The sequence below is a fragment of the Macaca fascicularis genome, chromosome 15 (assembly GCF_037993035.2).
Source record: "Macaca fascicularis isolate 582-1 chromosome 15, T2T-MFA8v1.1".
In the NCBI taxonomy this organism is placed as follows: domain Eukaryota; kingdom Metazoa; phylum Chordata; class Mammalia; order Primates; family Cercopithecidae; genus Macaca; species Macaca fascicularis.
Genome location: NC_088389.1, coordinates 127,837,942 through 127,858,187, shown reverse-complemented (window position 1 = coordinate 127,858,187; position 20,246 = coordinate 127,837,942). Strand labels below are relative to the sequence as shown.

The 20,246-nt window shown below is 43.3% G+C and overlaps 1 protein-coding gene across 48 annotated transcripts in view; it reads right to left on the bottom strand.

Annotated features, from left to right (window-relative positions):
• The window catches only part of FANCC (FA complementation group C), a 221,913-nt gene that overhangs the window by 107,855 nt on the left and 93,812 nt on the right, over positions 1-20,246 (bottom strand). For 2 of the 48 annotated variants that reach the window (XM_074018045.1, XM_074018041.1), the window contains exon 1: positions 9,398-9,532. The exons of the other annotated variants lie outside the window; for them this stretch is intronic. The gene's annotated coding sequence lies outside the window, so the exon portion shown is untranslated. Of the gene's footprint in view, positions 1-9,397; positions 9,533-20,246 lie in introns of those variants that run through there. 48 annotated transcript variants of the gene reach the window in all.

Genomic DNA, 20,246 nt, shown 5'->3' with positions numbered 1-20,246 from the left:
AATAAAAGCTGGAAAAAGAAAGCAAAAGCCTACGCAAAAAGGTTTTGCCTGAAAAAGAAAACATTCTAAACAACAAAAATTTAGAGGAGAAGGCGGGAGGAGGAGGAGGGAGAAAGGGAAAACAATCTAAAAGAAATGCTATACTTTTTCAAAGTAAAAATCCTGAAAAGCCTGTGGAATGCTGTTTACTTGTGCTCTTGCAAGGGGACTGGCCTGCCTGAAACGTCTGCGGACCATGACCACCCACACTATGGGAAGCATGATGATTAAAGAGTGTGCTGGATCCCGGTATCTGCCAGCGCGGTCTGCGCCATGTTGTAATTATTAAATTTGCAGTCTTTTTATAATCTGTTGCATGTGTTGTGGCAAGTCCCCTACATCGTCTAACAAGGAAACCACTGAGCATAAATAGCAAGTTATTTTTAATGTGCACAAATAGCTAAAAAACTGGACACTTTTAACATTATGCTTTCAACTTTCACAAAAATGGTTTAACTTACTGTACATCTAACGCTGCAATGAAAACAGATATGCCACTCCAAATTCCCTTTCAAGCTCTTAAAGAAGATAGACAGCCCAAGTTAAACCTCTTACTAAACAGCTAAGATGCAGGTTAAACATGCACCAAGGGAACAATAACATTCACCCTGACATCTGTCCAGTGATTAAACACACTGGAGAACACCAAAAAACACAGCAGCTGTAAAATTCTGCAGATTTGTTTACCCCCAAACTTTGTTTTGTAACAAAAATTTGCTTTCCATTCTGTCTAATTTTGTTCATGATGACAGTAATGGGGCTGCAAAGACATGATTTTCCGGGAGCATTATCCCAGGTATGGTGTTTAAGGGTCAGTCAGTACGCCCAGGACAGGAACTCGGAAAAGGAGGTGAACTAATGAATGGGAGTACAACCAAACCCTGCTCCTCCCCAGCCCCCAGCTCCACACTGCATGTCTGCTCTGTAGGAGCCAAGATAATATCAAGTTTGTTTTTTTTAAAGGGCAAGTCAGCTCAGCCAGAAATTGGCAGGCCAGCCTGGCTCAAAGGTGAGCAAGGAAGACCCCAAACCTCCACCTAAACTGGTCTGTATCAGGGTGCCTGCCTTGGGAGGGGCAAGGGAGTGAACTCACATGAAGAGCTGGCCACGGCTTCTATCACTAAAAAGGAAATAAACCATAAAGAAGAAAAAGAAAAGAAAAGAGCTATAAGAATTTTTTAAAAGATCCTTTCTAGAAGCATAAAGTCAAAACAACCAAAAAATCACCAATTCCATCTCTGCAGTGCTCCTGCCAAGAAGAACCCTTTCATCTGGAGGACAGATGGCAGTCTCCTATCCCTCTGCCCAGTGATCAAAGTCCTTCAAGATTATTTGCATAGGTTAAGCAAGGAATGAAAACTCCTCCTTCCCAAACATACCCACCAAAAGCCATAAAATCCTAAAACCACAAGCCCGAGACTCAGAAAACCAGCTTTGAACTGTGCCGGCCTCCAGGAGATGCAACACTGCCCATCTCCCTCCTGACTGATGCTCCCTAGAACTCCGGGTGGCTCCACTGCTCAGACCAGGCTCAGACCAGGCAGGTCAGGCGGACAAATCCCAGGCGCCCTGTCGCTGACAGTGTTACAACCTCCCCACCAGCCGCCCCCACCAGTTTCATTACATACTGTGCCTGCGGCAAAACGTGACAAAGGTAAGAAACAACACGAAGCTGCGGGAGCCATAAAGCCGTTTGTTTAGAGGCTTAATATAACTTAACAAATTTTACTTCATCCTGAGGAAGAGGAACGAAGTGTGAGTGTGTGTGTATGTGTGTGTCTGTCTGTCTTTTCGGTGTTTATTTAAAAATTTTAATAATACAGATTAGACTACATTTATGAGTGTGACACAAACGGCTCTGACTGTAATATTTCAACCTAGATGTTAAAAATCCATCTTCTAATAAACTTTGCAGGGAAGAGGTAAGGGACAGGAGAGTATTGAACTCTGAAACCGCCTTCTGCTAATCCATAAGACTTTTTTTTGAGATGGAGTTTTGCTCTACTCACCCAGGCTGGAGTGCAATGGTGCAATCTCGGTTCACCACAACCTCTGCCTCCCGAGTTCAAGTGATTCTCCTGCCTCAGCCTCCTGAGTAGCTGGGATCACAGGCATGCGCCACCACGCCCGGCTAATTTTCTATTTTTAGTAGAGACGGGGTTTTTCCACTTTAGTCAGGCTGGTCTCAAACTCCTGACCTCAGGTGATCCGCCCGCCTCAGTCTCCCAAAGTGCTGGGATTACAGGCATGAGCCACTGCGTCCAGCCTCCATAAACTTTTTAACAGAAAAGTCACCCATATTATCTCCTACTATGTCATTGCAAAGGATACTCTCAAGAGAATTTAAAGAAAAGCCAAAGAGTAGGAGAAAATATTTTCAAAAGACATATCCATATAAAGAACTGTTAAAACTTAACTAGAAGAAAACTACTTGATTAAAAACGGACCAAAGACCTTAATGAACACCTCGCCAAAGAAGACATACAAATGCAAAATAGCATACAAAAAGATGCTCCACATTATATGTCATCAGGGAAATGAAAATTAGAATAGCAATGAGATACCACTATATACCTACCAAAATGGCCCAAATCCTGAACCCTGCAAACACCAAATGCCAACAAGGATGTAGAACAACAGGAACTCTCACCCACTGCTGGTGGGGATGCAAAACGGTGCAGCCACTTTGGAAGACATTTTGGCAGTTTCTTATAAAACTAAGCATACCCTTACCATATTCTCCAGCTACCATACTCCTTGATATTTACCCAAAAGAGCTGAAAACTTGTGTCCCCACAAACACCTGCACACTGATGTTTTTAGCATCTGTGTTTTAGTAAACATAGATGCTTTACTCATAATTCCAAAACTTGAAAGCAACCAAGATGACCTTTGGTAGGTGAATGGATAAGCTGTAATATATCCAGACAATGGAATGTTATTTTGCACTTTAAAAATGAGCTACTAAATGATATTACCAAATGAAAGAAGCCAATCTGAAACAGCTAGATAATCTATGATTCCAACTACAGGACATTCTGGGGAAGGAAAAAATGTGGATACAGTAAGAAGATGACTGGCTGCTAGGGATTAGGGAGAAGAGGGGAACGAACAGGGAGAGCACGAATCATTTCTAGGCAGTGAAACCACGCCGCGTGATGCTGTAATGGTGGACACGTGTCATAAACCACAGAATGTACACTACCCAGAGTGAGCCCTAGTGTCAACGACAGACTCTGGGTGATAAGGACGTGTCAGGACAGGTTCATGAGTTGTGACCAATGCATCCCTCTGGAGGGGAATGTTGATAACAGGGGAGGCATGTGTAGGAATGGCGAAATATGGGAAATACCTGTACCTTCCACTGAATTTTGCTGCGAACCTAAAACTGCTTTAAAAAATAAAGTTTATTCTTTTTAAAAGCCCATCTATGAATTAAAACAAAATAAAATATGTCTATCTGTTGGGAGCAGTTCCCATTTCAGTAAACGGCAACTTGATGTAAAATCCTGGGAGTCTCCTTGATGTTCTTTCTCATCTGGCCCCCTTTATAAAATACACCATCAATATCTATTGATTATATTTCCAGACAAAATCTCCAATTCATCTGCTTCCCTCCATCCCAAGGTAATCACTCTGGTTCAAGCCCTCATAACCCCTTGCCTGGCCATGTAATAACCGACTTCCACTCTGGCCTGCTCCAGCGGGCAGCCTGCTAAAGATTATAACCTGGAATGTCTGCATCCAGATATACACCCAGAGAGACTCTTGCACATGTACACCAGGAAATCCGCACAGAAATATTCAGAGCTCTACCATTTCTGACAGCAGAACCTGGAGATTAACACACTCCACCCTGGCACAAATGAATGCACACGACGACCACACGCACCAACAATGAATGCACACAACCACACGCACCAACAATGAATGCACACAACGACCACACGCACCAACAATGAATGCACACGACGACCACACGCACCAACAATGAATGCACACGACGACCACACGCACCAACAATGAATGCACACGACGACCACACGCACCGACAATGAATGCACACGACCTGCACCAACAATAAATGCATACGATGACCACACGCACCGACAATGAATGCACACGACGACACGCACCAACAATGAATGCACACGACGACCACACGCACCAACAATGAATGCACACGACCACACGCACCAACAATCAATGCACACGACGACCTGCACCAACAATGAATGCACACGACACGCACCAATGAATGCACACGACCACACGCACCAACAATGAATGCACACGACGACCTGCACCAACAATGAATGCACACGATGACCACACGCACCAACAATGGATGCACACGACGACACGCACCAACGATGAATGCACACGACGACCACACGCACCAACAATGAATACACATGACCACACGCACCAACAAAGAATGCACACGACCACACGCACCAACAATGAATGCACACGACGACCTGCACCAACAATGAATACACACGACGACACGCACCAATGAATGCACACGACGACCACACGCACCAACAATGAATGCACACGACGACCACACGCACCGACAATGAATGCACACGACGACCACACGCACCGACAAGGAATGCACACGACGACCACACGCGCCGACAATGAATGCACACGACGACCACACGCGCCGACAATGAATGCACACGACGACCACACCGCCGACAATGAATGCACACGAAGACCACACGCGCCGACAATGAATGCACACGACGACCACATGCACCAATGAATGCACACGACCACCACACGCGCCGACAATGAATGCACACGACCACCACACGCGCCGACAAGGAATGCACACGACGACCACACGCGCCGACAACGAATGCACACGACGACCACACGCGCCGACAACGAATGCACACGACGACCACACGCGCCGACAACGAATGCACACGACGACCACACGCGCCGACAATGAATGCACACGACGACCACACGCGCCGACAATGAATGCACACGACGACCACACGCGCCGACAAGGAATGCACACGACGACCACACGCGCCGACAATGAATGCACACGACCACACGCGCCGACAATGAATGCACACGACGACCACACGCACCGACAATGAATGCACACGACGACCACACCACCGACAATGAATGCACACGACGACCACATGCACCAATGAATGCACACGACCACCACACGCGCCGACAATGAATGCACACGACGACCACACGCGCCGACAATGAATGCACACGACCACACGCGCCGACAATGAATTCACACGACGACCACACGCACCGACAATGAATGCACACGACGACCACACGCACCGACAATGAATGCACACGACGACCACACGCACCGACAATGAATTCACACGACGACCACACGCGCCGACAATGAATTCACACGACGACCATACGCGCCGACAATGAATGCACACGACCACACGCACCGACAATGAATGCACACAACGACCACACGCGCCGACAATGAATGCACACGACGACCACACGCACCGACAGTGATTGCACACGACGACCACACGCACCGACAGTGATTGCACACGAGCACACGCACCGACACAGGACGACCACACGCACCGACAATGAATGCACACGACGACCACACGCACCGACAATGAATGCACACGACGACCACACGCGCCGACAGTGAATGCACACGACCACACGCGCCGACAATGAATGCACACGACCACACGCGCCGACAATGAATGCACACGACGATCACACCCGCCGACAATGAATGCACACGAAGACCACACGCACCGACGATGAATGCACACGACCACACGCGCCGACGATGAATGCACACGACGACCACACACACCGACGATGAATGCACACGACCACACGCGCCGACAATGAATGCACACGACGACCACACGCGCTGACAATGAATGCACACGACCACACGCGCCGAAAACGAATGCACACGACCACACGCGCCGACAACGAATGCACACGACGACCACACGCGCCGACAATGAATGCACACGACCACACGCGCCGACAACGAATTCACACGACGACCACACGCGCCGACAACGAATGCACACGACGACCACACGCGCCGACAACGAATGCACACGACGACCACACGCGCCGACAACGAATGCACACGACGACCACACGCGCCGACAACGAATGCACACGACGACCACACGCGCCGACAACGAATGCACACGACCACACGCACCGACAATGAATGCACACGACGACCACACGCGCCGACAATGAATTCACACGACGACCACACGCGCCGACAACGAATGCACACGACGACCACACGCGCCGACAACGAATGCACACGACGACCACACGCGCCGACAACGAATGCACACGACGACCACACGCGCCGACAACGAATGCACACGACGACCACACGCGCCGACAACGAATGCACACGACGACCACACGCGCCGACAACGAATGCACACGACGACCACACGCGCCGACAACGAATGCACACGACCACACGCGCCGACAATGAACGCACACGACCACACGCGCCGACAATGAATTCACACGACGACCACACGCAACGACAATGAATGCACACGACCACACGCGCCGACAATGAATGCACACGACGACCACACGCGCCGACAATGAATGCACACGACGACCACACGCGCCGACAATGAATGCACACGACGACCACACGCGCCGACAATGAATGCACACGACGACCACACGCGCCGACAATGAATGCACACGACCACACGCACCGACAATGAACGCACACGACCACACGCACCGACAATGAATGCACACGACAACCACACGCACCGACAATGAATGCACATGACGACCACACGCACCGACAATGAATGCACATGACGACCACATGCACCGACAATGAATGCACACGACGACCACACGCACCGACAAGGAATGCAGACGACCACCACACGCACCGACAATGAATGCACACGACGACCACACGCACCGACAATGAATGCACATGACGACCACACGCACCGACAATGAATGCACATGACGACCACATGCACCGACAATGAATGCACACGACGACCACATGCACCAACAATGAATGCAGACGACCACCACACGCACCGACAATGAATGCACACGACGACCACACGCACCAATGAATGCACACAACCACACGCACCAACACGACCACACGCACCAACACGACCACACGCGCCAACAATGAATGCACATGACCACACGCACCGACAATGAATGCACACGACGATCACACGCACCGACAATGAATGCACACGACCACACGCGCCGACAATGAATGCACACGACGACCTGCACCAACAATGAATGCACACGATGACCACATGCACCAACAATGAATGCACACGACCACACGCACCAACAATGAATGCACACGACGACCACACGCACCAACAATGAATGCACACGACGACACGCACCAACAATGAATGCACACGACGACCTGCACCAACAATGAATGCACACGACGACGCACCAATGAATGCACACGACCACACGCACCAATGAATGCACACGACGATCCGCACCAACAATGAATGCACACGATGACCACACGCACCAACAATGAATGCACACGACGACACGCACCAACAATGAATGCACACGACGACCACACGCCCCAACAATGAATGCACACGACCACACGCACCAACAATGAATGCACATGACGACCTGCACCAACAATGAATGCATACGATGACCACACGCACCGACAATGAATGCACACGATGACACGCACCAACAATGAATGCACACGACGACCACACGCACCAACAATGAATGCACACGACGACCTGCACCAACAATGAATGCACACGACACGCACCAATGAATGCACACGACCACACGCACCAACAATGAATGCACACGACGACCTGCACCAACAATGAATGCACACGATGACCACACGCACCAACAATGGATGCACACGACACGCACCAACGATGAATGCACACGACGACCACACGCACCAACAATGAATGCACACGACGACCACACGCACCAACAATGAATGCACATGACCACACGCACCAACAATGAATGCACACAACCACACGCACCAACAATGAATGCACACGACGACCTGCACCAACAATGAATGCACACGACGACACGCACCAATGAATGCACACGACGACACGCACCGACAATGAATGCACACGACGACCACACGCACCAACAATGAATGCACACGACGACCACACGCACCGACAATGAATGCACACGACCACACGCGCCGACAATGAATGCACACGACGACATGCACCGACAATGAATGCACACGACTACACGCACCGACAATGAATGCACACTACCACATGCACCAACAATGAATGCACACGACCACACGCACCAACAATGAATGCACATGACTACATGCGCCAACACGAACAAATCTCAGGAACATACACCAGCGAGCAAACAAGCAGGTGGCAGAAGAACACATGTCATTATATCTCCATGAAACTTTAGCAACAGGAAAAATTAATACATATTATTTATGACTAAATCAATACATAGCAAAACTATTTTTAGGAAAGCAAGGCAACAATAAATAGAAAATTCAAGACAGGAAGAGAGAATAGGATATGTGAGCAGGGACAGTTATGTGAATGATATTGAACATATCAGTAACATTCTATTCCTAACACTGGATGATAGATATGTGTTGTTATTCTTTAAATTATAAAATGATATACTTGGTTAAAAAAGCAAGAGAAGTCTCAATTAAAATGGTAAAAAAAAAAAAAATTTCAGACTTAATAAACCTTACCTTAATCAGAAACTCAGTTCCCTAACAATGACAATCACAACAATGACAATAATTAACATTTATTGAGGACATAACATCAGGCATTGTTCTAAAAGCTTTCCACACACACACACACACACACACACACACACAAAATATATACGTAAATAATCACTTAATCCTCCCAACAATCCTACAAGGTGGTAAAGTTATTTTGTCACTACAGATGGAAAACTGTAATTTTGAAAAGTTATATGACTTGCACAAGCTAATAAGCTAATAAGCCACTCACCAGGATTTGAACCCAGGCAATTAGTTATGTTGTAGAGTACTTGGCATAGCTGTTCCAAAATTCAGTCTCAATTTGGTATAACTCCTTTTCAATCTGATTTAGATGCCCAACAATTTTTTTCACCTTAACAATCTTAACAAATGGCAATTATGACAGAATGGAGACTCGGAACACACGTCATATATATAACATAGACTCTATCTATATATACTAAGAGGACAGCTTACAACAGATCTTTGTAACCTGAAAATGTTAATTTTACCAAGGTCAAGCAGCATATTAATATATATACTCACCTCTAAAACTACTTAAAAATTTCCTGAAGCCTTACCAATTTTTTCAAAGGATTTTAAAGCACTCCAGTTATCTTCAGGACTTCTAACCCTAGCAAGCTATTATATGTATCCTCCTGCTCAGGAAACTAGAAAACTGAACAAAATATTTTCAGACACTTGACAACAGGCAGCATGAGACTGTGATCCTGAAAGCAGAAAAACCAATGAGGGAAGCGCTATGACTGGCCTGGCTTTCTGCCTGGGTGCACTTTCTGAACCAGGGCTGGAGAGCCATCGTGAGCAGAGCACGTGAGCAGAGTGCAGAAGTTTCACTGAGTTAAGGAGGCCGACACTGGAGTTTGATAAGGCAAAGGCAGCTAGAATTTGAGAGCCAAGAAGGAAACCAGATAGAGAAAAGGCTCCGGAAATCAACATGGGGGCTCTGAGTTTTTGGCTGAATAATAATCTGTGCATATGTAGGTGAAACTCCACAAGGGCAGATAAAATTAGCCCTGGAGAAAGGCTACTATAGACCCGCCCCAACAACGTTTACAAACAAGCCTGGAAAGGATAGACCTAATCGACAAAACATAAATGTCTGCTGGGATAAAACAACACTCTCTCTAAAAGAAGACAACATCATGAAAACCTTCCCCAGTGCAATGTTCACAACACCTGGCATCTAATAAAAAGTTACTGGGCATGCTCCGAAGCAGGAACCTATGACCCATAACCACAATGGAAAGCAGCGTAAGGAAGCAGGCTGGAAATGGCAGAGATGAGGGAAGCAGCAAAGACCTTAAACAATTACATGTATTACAGGTATTTAGAGAAAAACATAATCAGGAGAGAAATGAATGGAAAAAAAAAAAAAAAACAGAACCAGTCACAGCTTCTACAGATATAGAATACAATATATGAAATAAAAAACACAACAAAGCAAAATTAAGCAGATTAAATACTTCAGGAGAGAGACTTAAAGAAAGATTTAAAATTGTCCTTTCTTTAAACCTTTTTTTAAAAGAAAAATCTTTAGAAATTTAAAGACATAGTAATAAAACTATCCAAAAGGAAGCAGAGAGAAAAAAGATGGGTAAAATTATGACAAGAACCTCAGTGATCTTTGGGAAAACCTCAAGCAGGTTAACACTGACAGAATTCAAGTCCTAGGAAAGGGGGCACATGACAGAAGAAGCACTTAAAGGAATGACAACTAAATTTTTTCCAAATTTGATGAAAACTGTAAATGCACAAATACAGGAATCTCGAAAGACTCCAACCAGGATGAACAGAAAGAAAACCACACCATGGCACATCACAATCTTCTGAACATCTATGATAAATCTTCTGAACGTCTATGATAAAGAAAAAATTCCGAAAAGCAGCCTAAGTAGAAAAAGACACAGATGAGCAAAGACAAAAATGACAACAGCCTTCTCAGAAACTATGCAAGACAGAGGTAATGGAATTACCTCTTTAAAGTACCAAATAGCAAAGAAAAAAACTGTCAAATTAGAAATCTATCATGCAAAACTGAAGGTGAAATGAGGCCTCTTTCAGGCAAACCAAAGCTGAGAAAATTTGTCAGCAGCAGACATGCACTCCAAGCAATGGTAAGGGAAGCTCAAGAGGAGGGAAAGTGCCATCACATGGAAACATGTATCTGCAGGAAGAAAGGGAGAGCGCTGAAAAGAGAGAATCTGTGGGTAAACAGAAAAGACTTTTTCCTTACTTGTCAATTTTGTTAAAACAGTAATTTTGTTTAAAACTAAATAAATAATATACTGTAGGTTTATAAAATGTTTAGAAGTAAATGCAGCACTAGGATCAACAGAAGGGAGAGGAGATGTGGCTGTTGACTGTGCTGAGGTTCTAATAGCATACACATATGTTATGTGCTCTATTTTCAAGTAATATTTGCAGTCATGTATTAGGCAAAATATCAACATTATAAATCCTAGAGCTGTGCTTCCCAACACAGTAGCCACTGACCACACGGGCAAATGAAAGCTTGAAATGTGGTTTGTCTGAAGTGAGATGTGCCACAACTTACACACTGACTTTCAAAGATTTAGTACGAGACGAAGAACAAAGTCTCTCATTCTGTTTATTTTGACCACGTTGCAATGACACTTTCATTACACTGGGTTAAATAAAATGTTTTTATAATTCATTTCATTTCTTTCTTTTGAAGTTTTAGTGTTGCTAATGGGAAATATGGGGCTCATAATTGTGGCTCACATTATTTTTCTATAGGACATTGCTGCCCTAGAGCAGCCAGCAAGAGATAAAAAGACATACCTAATCAGCAAAAAGTAGAGACAAAAGGAAGGAGTAAAAACCATCAATCAAGAGTTAGAATAACCAAAACAATCCCAAGAAGAACTAAGCTAGAAGGCTCACACTTCCTGATTTCAAACTCACTAAAAAGCTACAGTAATAAAAACAGTGTGGTCCAGGCATAAAGACGGACACCCAGATCAGCAGAACAGACTACAGAGTCCAATAACAAACCCTGCGTATCTGGTCGAATGATTTTTAACAAGGGTGCCAAGGTCATTCAATGGGAGAAGACAGCCTTTTCAACAAATGATGGTGGGAAATTCTGAACATCCATATGGAAAAGAATGCAACTGTGTGCCCTCACCTAGCCCCATATACAAATATTAACTCAAAATGCATCCATGGCTTACACTGAAGACCTAAAACTATAACATTCTTAGAAGAAAACATCGGGCAAAAGCTTTATGACAATAGATTTGGCAATGATTTCTCGGTATGACACCAAAGGCATGGGCAAGAAAAGAAAACAATAGGCAAATCAAACAGTCCAAATTGAAAACTTTCAAAAGACACTAGGGATATAGTAAATAGGCAATCCAAAGAATGGGAGAAAATATCTGCAAATCATATACCAGGATAAGGGATTAATACCCAGAATGCATAAAGCACTAAAACTCAACAATAAAAACCAAACAACACAACTGAACAATAGATGGACTGAATAGACATTTCTCCAAAAATGACATACAAATAGCTAACAAGCACATAAAAAGATGTTCGACACCATGAATCATTAGAAAAATGCAACTCAAAACTATTACAATGTGATGCTACATTACATTCATTAGGATAGCTACTACGAAAAAAAAACAGAAAATAGGCCAGGTGTTGTGGCTCACACTAGTAACCCCAGCAGTATGGGAGGCCAAGGCGGGAGGACTGCTTAAAGCCGAGAGTTGAGAACAGCCTGGGGAACAAAGCAAGGCTCTATTTCGACAGGAAAAAAACTGGAAAATTAGCTGGGCATGGTGGTGCCTGTAGTCCCAGCTACTCCAGAGGCTGGGGTGGGAAGACCGGCTGAGCCCAAGAGGTTGAGACTACAGTGAGCCAGGATGACACTGCTGCACTCTAGCCGGGGCAACACAGCAAGACCTGTCTCTAAAAACAATAGTCACATTTAAAAACTAAAAATACAATTACTAGATGATCCAGCAATTCCACTTCTGGGTTTATACTCCAAAGAACTGAGAGCAGGATCTTGAAGAGATATTTGTACACCCATGTTCCCAGCAGCATTATCCACAAACAGCTAAACTGTAGAAGCAGCCCAAGTGTCCACCGACCGATGAATGGATAAGCAAAATATGGTCTAGTCACACAAGGGAATTTTACTCAGTCTTAAAAAGGAAGGAAATGCTGGCTTATGCTGGAACATGCGTGAACCCTTTATGCTTAGTGGAGGAGGTCAGACACAGAAAGACAAACGCTGTGTGACTCCGCTTATATGAGGTACTCAGAGTAGTCAAAAATTACAGAGACAGAACGCAGAATGGTGGTGCCGGGGCAGAGGAAAGGCAGCATTACTGCTGAACGGTACTGTTTCACAGTATGAAGAGAGTTCTGAAGACGGATGGTAGGGACAGCTGCACAACAATATGAATGTACTCAATACCAATGAGCTGTATGTTCAGAAATGGTTAAGATAACAAATTTTATGTGCATTTTACCACACAAAAAATATATAATAAAAAGTTTAAAAGAAACATTAAAAATAGGTCAAAAATGAAATAATAAATTTGGTTATAAAAAAGAGTTCCAAACTAGCAGTAATTTTGAAAAATTAAATGGTGTCAACTTACCAGTTCAAAGACAAAGCTACCTCTCACAGTTCGGACACAGATCACTGCCTCTGCAGTAGTAACTAGACAAAATGGGTAACTGCCTCTGCAGTAATAACTAGACAAAATGGGTAAACCACTTTGCATCTGAGGATGCAAAGAAATGTAAAAGAATTAAATTCCTGAAAAACAAGAGCCTCTCTTAGGGGAGCAGAGAGCAGTTTATATGGTCTCTGAAGAGGTGAAAGGAGAAACAAGAAAGGGAGGGAAGAAGGGGGAGGAGAGGAGAAGAGGGAGATGGAGAGAGGGGGATGGTGAGAGAGAGTGAGGAGGACACGAGAGAGGAGGAAAGAACAAAGAACAGATGATAAAAATAGAAAACAGCAAGGTGCTAGATGTGGCAGTTTTGAAGTCTGCTGTTAAAGATCTTTCCTACTCCTCCCCCTGAGAGGTAGAGTGTCGGATCCCTTCCCTTGAATCTGGGTGGGGTGGTATGACTGCTCCCGCTGACAGAGTGCAGTAACTCTGACTTCTGAGGGTTGGTTACAAAAGGCTATGTAGCTTCTGCCTGGTTCTCTTGGGGACACTCTCAAGAAAGCCAGCCATGATGCTGTGAGGAAGCCAAGAAGCCCCGTGTAGAAGCCGTGGGTTCCAGATGACAGCCTCATTTGAGGAACCAGCTGACAGTATCAACTAACATCAGGAAAACTAGGGAGTAAGCACTGAGATGACTCCAGCCCCAGATGCTGAATCCTGCCAGCATGCAAGTCTTCCCAGTGGAGGCCCATTACACTGTGTAGTGGAGTTCCTGACCCAGAATCCAAAAAGGCATTAAAAGGATTATTATTTTATTCACTAATTTTGGAATGGCTTGTTACTTAACAATAGCAATTAGTATTAATGATTTAAACCAGCCATGTCAATAATTACATTACATAGCAATGTTTTACACACTAGATGAAAAGGCAGCAGTTGTCACATTAGATAAAACCAAAAACCATATGCTACCTATGAGAAACCCACTTTCAATATAAAGACACAAATAGGTTAAAAGGATGTACCCTGCAAACAGTAATCAAAAGAAAACTGTTATTGTTGTTACTGCTGTTTTAATGTCAGACAAAGCAGACTTAAGAACAAAAAGTATTACCAGGAAAAAAGAGGTTTCACAATGATAAAAGGGCCAATTCATCAAGAAGATGTAACAATTCTAAATGTGTTTATACCCAGTAACAGAGCTTAGAAACAAATAAAAGAAAAAATGACAGAATTGCAAATAGCAATTAATAACTCGTAATTGGAGGCTTCAATATCATCTCTTAGGAGATTGATAAAAACAGACAGAAAATCAGAAGACTACAGGGACCTGAACAACACTATTACTGGGAGACAGTTCTCCACGGTCTGCTGCATTCCTGCTTTTGCTCCAGACCATCTTTTCAATGATATTTGTACAGCCAACCCCTTTGGAAAAGAGACAGGGTCTCATTCAGAAGAAACAGACAGGTTGGTTAACTGTCCAATAACAAAAATAATGCCTTCCTCCAGGTAAAAGGAAGTTTGCCTGCAGCCTATTATAAAAGATTTGAGCAATGCAAGCTGTAGGTTCCTCAGCTGTGACACAAATCCACGTGTGCACAGTATTTACCTAGGACTCTCTGCATCTCTCCCATAGGTCTTCCAGGGAGCAGATACACCAAGCTCTTGTGGCTTGCTGTGCTGTGACTGTAAAACCCTTTGTCTCTGACCCAGAAGTCCTATGTCTTCAGCCAGCATGCATGAAACACTGGCAGTCTAACCTGTCACCCTCCAAAAAGGAAGGAAAAAAAAATCTCAGATCCGCCACAGTCTTCAATAATTATCAACCATCTTAACCCAACTGACATTTAGAAAATATTCCACCCAACATTACTTTGAAGTTTACATGGAACAATTACTGAAACAGACCAAATTCAGAACCATAAAACAATTCTCAGTGAATTTGAGAAGACTGAAATAATACAAATATATAATCAGACACAACAAAATTAAATTATACATCAGTAACAGAAAGATATCTGGAAAAGCCTCAAATATTTGTTAATTTAAAAACACATTTCTAGGCTGGGCGCGGTGGTTCACGCCTGTAATCCCAGCACTTTAGGAGGCCAAGGTGGGCAGATCACGAGGTCAGGAGATCGAGACCATCCTGGCTAACACGGTAAAACCACTTCTCTACTAAAAACACAAAAAACTAGCTGGGTGTGGTGGCGGGAGTCTGTGGTCCTAGCTACTCAGGAGGCTGACGCAGGAGAATCACTTGGACCCGGGAGGCAGAGGTTGCAGTGAGCCAGATTCTGCCACTGCACTCCATCCTGGGCGACAGAGTGAGACTCCGTCTCAAAAAAAACAAAACAAAACAAAACAAAAAAAACAAAAAACACCACATTTCTAAATAACCAATGGTCAAAAAATAAATCACAAGGAAAATTAGTAACATTTGTTTTACTAAATTTAAATAAAAACACAATGTATCAAAACTCAAGGGATGCACATAAAGCAGCAACTGAGGGAAATTTATAGCTTTAAGTCTCATGTTATAAATAAAGAAAGGTCTCTGAGCAAGTATTTGTCACCAGCTTAAGAACTAGGGGAAGAAAGATCAAATTAAATACAAAGTAAGTAGAAGAAAGAAAATCATAAAGAGCAAAAATTAAATCACAAACCAACAGATAAAATCAATAAACCCCAAACCTGGCTATTTGAACAAATTTAATTTGTTAAACTGTTGCTCAGTTCATGGGGGAGAAAAAAGGGAGAAGACATAAATTCCAATGTCAGAAATAAAAGAGAAGACATCATTACATATCCTACAGATACTGAAAGATTAAAGGATGTTATATCAATAAACTTGACAACAAAGATGGAATAGATAATTCTTTACATGACAAAAATTATTAACATTGACTCAAGAAGAAACAGAGAACCTCAATAGAAACTACCTATTTTTAAAAAATGAACCTACAATTTATAAACTTACCCCAAAGAAAATCTGAGGGCCAGAAAGTTTCACTAGTGACTTCAATTAAACATTGCAGGAAGAAAAATAAGGGCAGGCCGAGTGTGGTGGCCCATGCCTATTATCCTAGCACTTTGGGAGGCCAAGGTGGGAGGATAGTTTGAGACTAGGAGTCCAAGACCAGCAATACACGAAATACAGGAAATACAATACAGGAAAACCTCGTTGCCACAAAAATTTTCAAAATTAGTCAGCTGCAGTGGTACACGCCTACAGTCCTAGCTACACAGGAGGCTGAGGCAGGAGGACTGCCCGAGCCCAGGAGGTCAAGGCTGCAGTGAGCTATGACTGGCCACTGCACTCCAGCCTGGGCAATAGAGGGAGACCCTGTCTCAAAAAATAATAGTAAGAGTGGATTACCCTGAGGTCGAAACAAAGACACTGTAACAAAACAATAGATCAGTATTTCTCATGAACATAGACATAAAAATCCTTAATATTTTAGCGTACAGCAGCAATATATTACAAAGGTAACACTGCATGACTAAATGGGGACCATCCCGGTAATGAAAAGTAGGTTTAACACTAAAATCAGTGACTGCATTCTCCATACTAGAATTAATAGTATAACGAAGAAAAAATATATGATCATCTCAACAGATGCAGAAAAAGCATTTTAAAATATGCAGCATTTGATAGGGTGATATCAGTTAGATATCAGTTAGATATCAGTTAGATGGCAGTTAGATGGCCTCTCCGTTCGCCCATGGAAATATCAAGTAAACAACTACACACTGATTAAAATGGTCTTGTGGAATCTCTGGAAACCAGTCAAGTACGTGCAACAACCAAGCAAACACTCAATCAAGAAAAAGCCACACTGAAGATGATAGGAAATGTCACGCCGTGCTCGCTTGCACTTGCCCCAGCCTTTCCCTGGCATACCATGGGAGAGAAAGAGTGACCACCCAATTCCTAGTTTTCTCCCTCGTTACAGAGAAAAGCATGTCTGCAGGCTGCCCAAGGGACGGTTCTGCATTGCCTGACTCAGTTAAGATGGGAATGCTGGGACACTTTGGATCTCAGGCTGAAAGTTGCAGAAGGTAGTGACAAGTGCTGTAGTGCATGAAAACTGCAGACGCCTGTAGGCACAGAGGAAAACAGCAGAACAGCTAAGTCTCTGTGAAGAAGCAGAAGTAAGGCTCTTAGAGAAATTAATACATGTAACAGCAGCCATGTATATGGGGGAATTGGAAAAAATAAAAAAACCAGACAGACAAATCCGAGGAAGACGTATACCCCAAAAAGCGTAAGACCTTAGGTCTTTACACTGGACTAACTACTGAAGGTCTTTCCCCACATGGAGCCAGTCTGCAAAAAAGTGGCTGGGAAGTGGCTTTTTTTTTTTTTTTCTTCAAATGACCAGTTGTCAACAAAATATCACAAGGCACACAAAGACACAGGGAAACATGGCCCTTCAAAGGAAAAATATAAATTTCTAGAAACAACCCTAAAGAAATACAGGTTTGACCTGACAAGAACAAGAAATGGGGAAAGGATTCCCTATGTAATAAATGGTGCTGGGAAAATTGGCTAGCCATACGTAGAAAGCTGAAACTGCATCCCTTCCTTACACCTTATACAAAAATTAATTCAAGATGGATTACAGGCTTAAATGTTAGACCCAAAACCATAAAAAACCCTAGAAGAAAACCTAGGCAATACCATTCAGGACATAGGCATGGGCAAGGACTTCATGACTAAAACACCAAAAGCAATGGCAACAAAAGCCAAAATAGACAAATGGGATCTAATTAAACTAAAGAGCTTCTGCACAGCAAAAGAAACTACCATCAGAGTGAACAGGCAACCTAGAGAATGGGAGAAAATTTTTACAATCTACGCATCTGACAAAGGGCTAATATCCAGAATCTACAAAGAACTTAAACAAATTTACAAGAAAAAGTCAAACAATTCCATCAAAAAGTAGGTGAAGGATATGAACAGACACTTCTCAAAAGAAGACATTTATGCAGCCAACATACACATGAAAAATGCTATTCATCACTGGCCATCAGAGAAATGCAAATCAAAACCACAATGAGATACCATCTCACACCAGTTAGAATGGCGATCATCAAAAAGTCAGGAAACAACAGATGCTGGACAGGATGTGGAGAAATAGGAACGCTTTTACACTGTTGGTGGGAGTGTAAACTAGTTCAACCATTGTGGAAGACAGTATGGCGATTCCTCGAGGATCTAGAACTAGAAATACCATTTGACCCAGCCATCCCATTACTGGGTGTACACCCAAAGGATTATAAATCATGCTGCTATAAAGACACATGCACACGTATGTTTATTGCAGCACTATTCACAATAGCAAAGACTTGGAACCAACCCAAATGCCCATCAATAATAGACTGGATTAAGAAAACGTGGCACATATACACCATGGAATACTATGCAGCCATAAAAAAGGATGAGTTCAGGTCCTTTGTAGGGACATGGATGAAGCTGGAAACCATCATTCTGAGCAAACTATCGCAAGGACAGAAGACCAAACACCACATGTTCTCACTCATAGGTGGGAATTGAACAATGAGATCACTTGGACACAGGAAGGGGAACATCACACACTGGGGCCTGTCGTGGGGTAGGGGGAGGGGGGAGGGATAGCATTAGGAGAAATACCTAATGTGAATGACGAGTTAATGGGTGCAGCACACCAACATGGCACATGTATATATATGTAACAAACCTGCATGTTGTGCACATGTACCCTAGAACTTAAAGTACAATAACAAAAAAAAAAAAAAAAAAAAAAAACTAAATTAAAAAAAAGGAAATACAGGTTTGAACTTACTAGACAAAGACAAAGACTTTTTAAAAACTGGGCCGGGAGTGGTGGCTCATTCCTGTAATCCCAGCACTTTGGGAGGCCGAGGCGGGCAGATCACGAGGTCAAGAGATTGAGACCATCCAGGCCAATGTGGTGAAACCCCATCTCTACTAAAAAATACAAAAAATTAGCTGGGCATGGTGGCATGCACCTGTAGTCCCAGCAACTCGGAAGACTGAGACAGGGGAATCGCTTGAACTCGGGAGGCAGAGGTTGTCGTGAGCTGAGACTGCGTCACTGCACTCCAGCCTGGCGACAGAACCAGACTCTGTCTAAAAAAAAAAAAAAAGCCACACACAAAAACTGTCTGAAGTTACGTTCAAAGAGCTAAAACAAGAGAACAGAGAACAAATGGAAATCCATGCCCTCTACTCCCACCTCATACGTATCTAGAAAAGTTAACTTAAAATAGATCACATATCTAAATGTAAAAATTAACACATAAAACCTTTAGAAGAAAACACAGGAGAAGATCTTCATAAACTTGACATAGGCAAAAAATTTTTAAGATGTAAAAAGCATGAATTATCACAGAAGAAAATGCATGAATTATAACAGAAGAAAATGACAAATCAGGAAAATTTTTAAATTTAAAGTCAAAATTTAAAACGTGCACCTTTGGGCATACCATTAAGAAAACGAAAAGGCAAGCCATAAACTGAGTGGGTATGTTCTCTGAATACGTATCTTTGACAAAGGAACAGTATCCGGAATATAAAGGGTAGTCTTACACACCTTAATAAGATAAATATTTTTTAATAGGCAAAATATTTTAATAGATACTTCACAAAAGAAGAGAGAATCACATGAAAAGATGTTCAATGTCAAATCATCAGGGAAATTCAT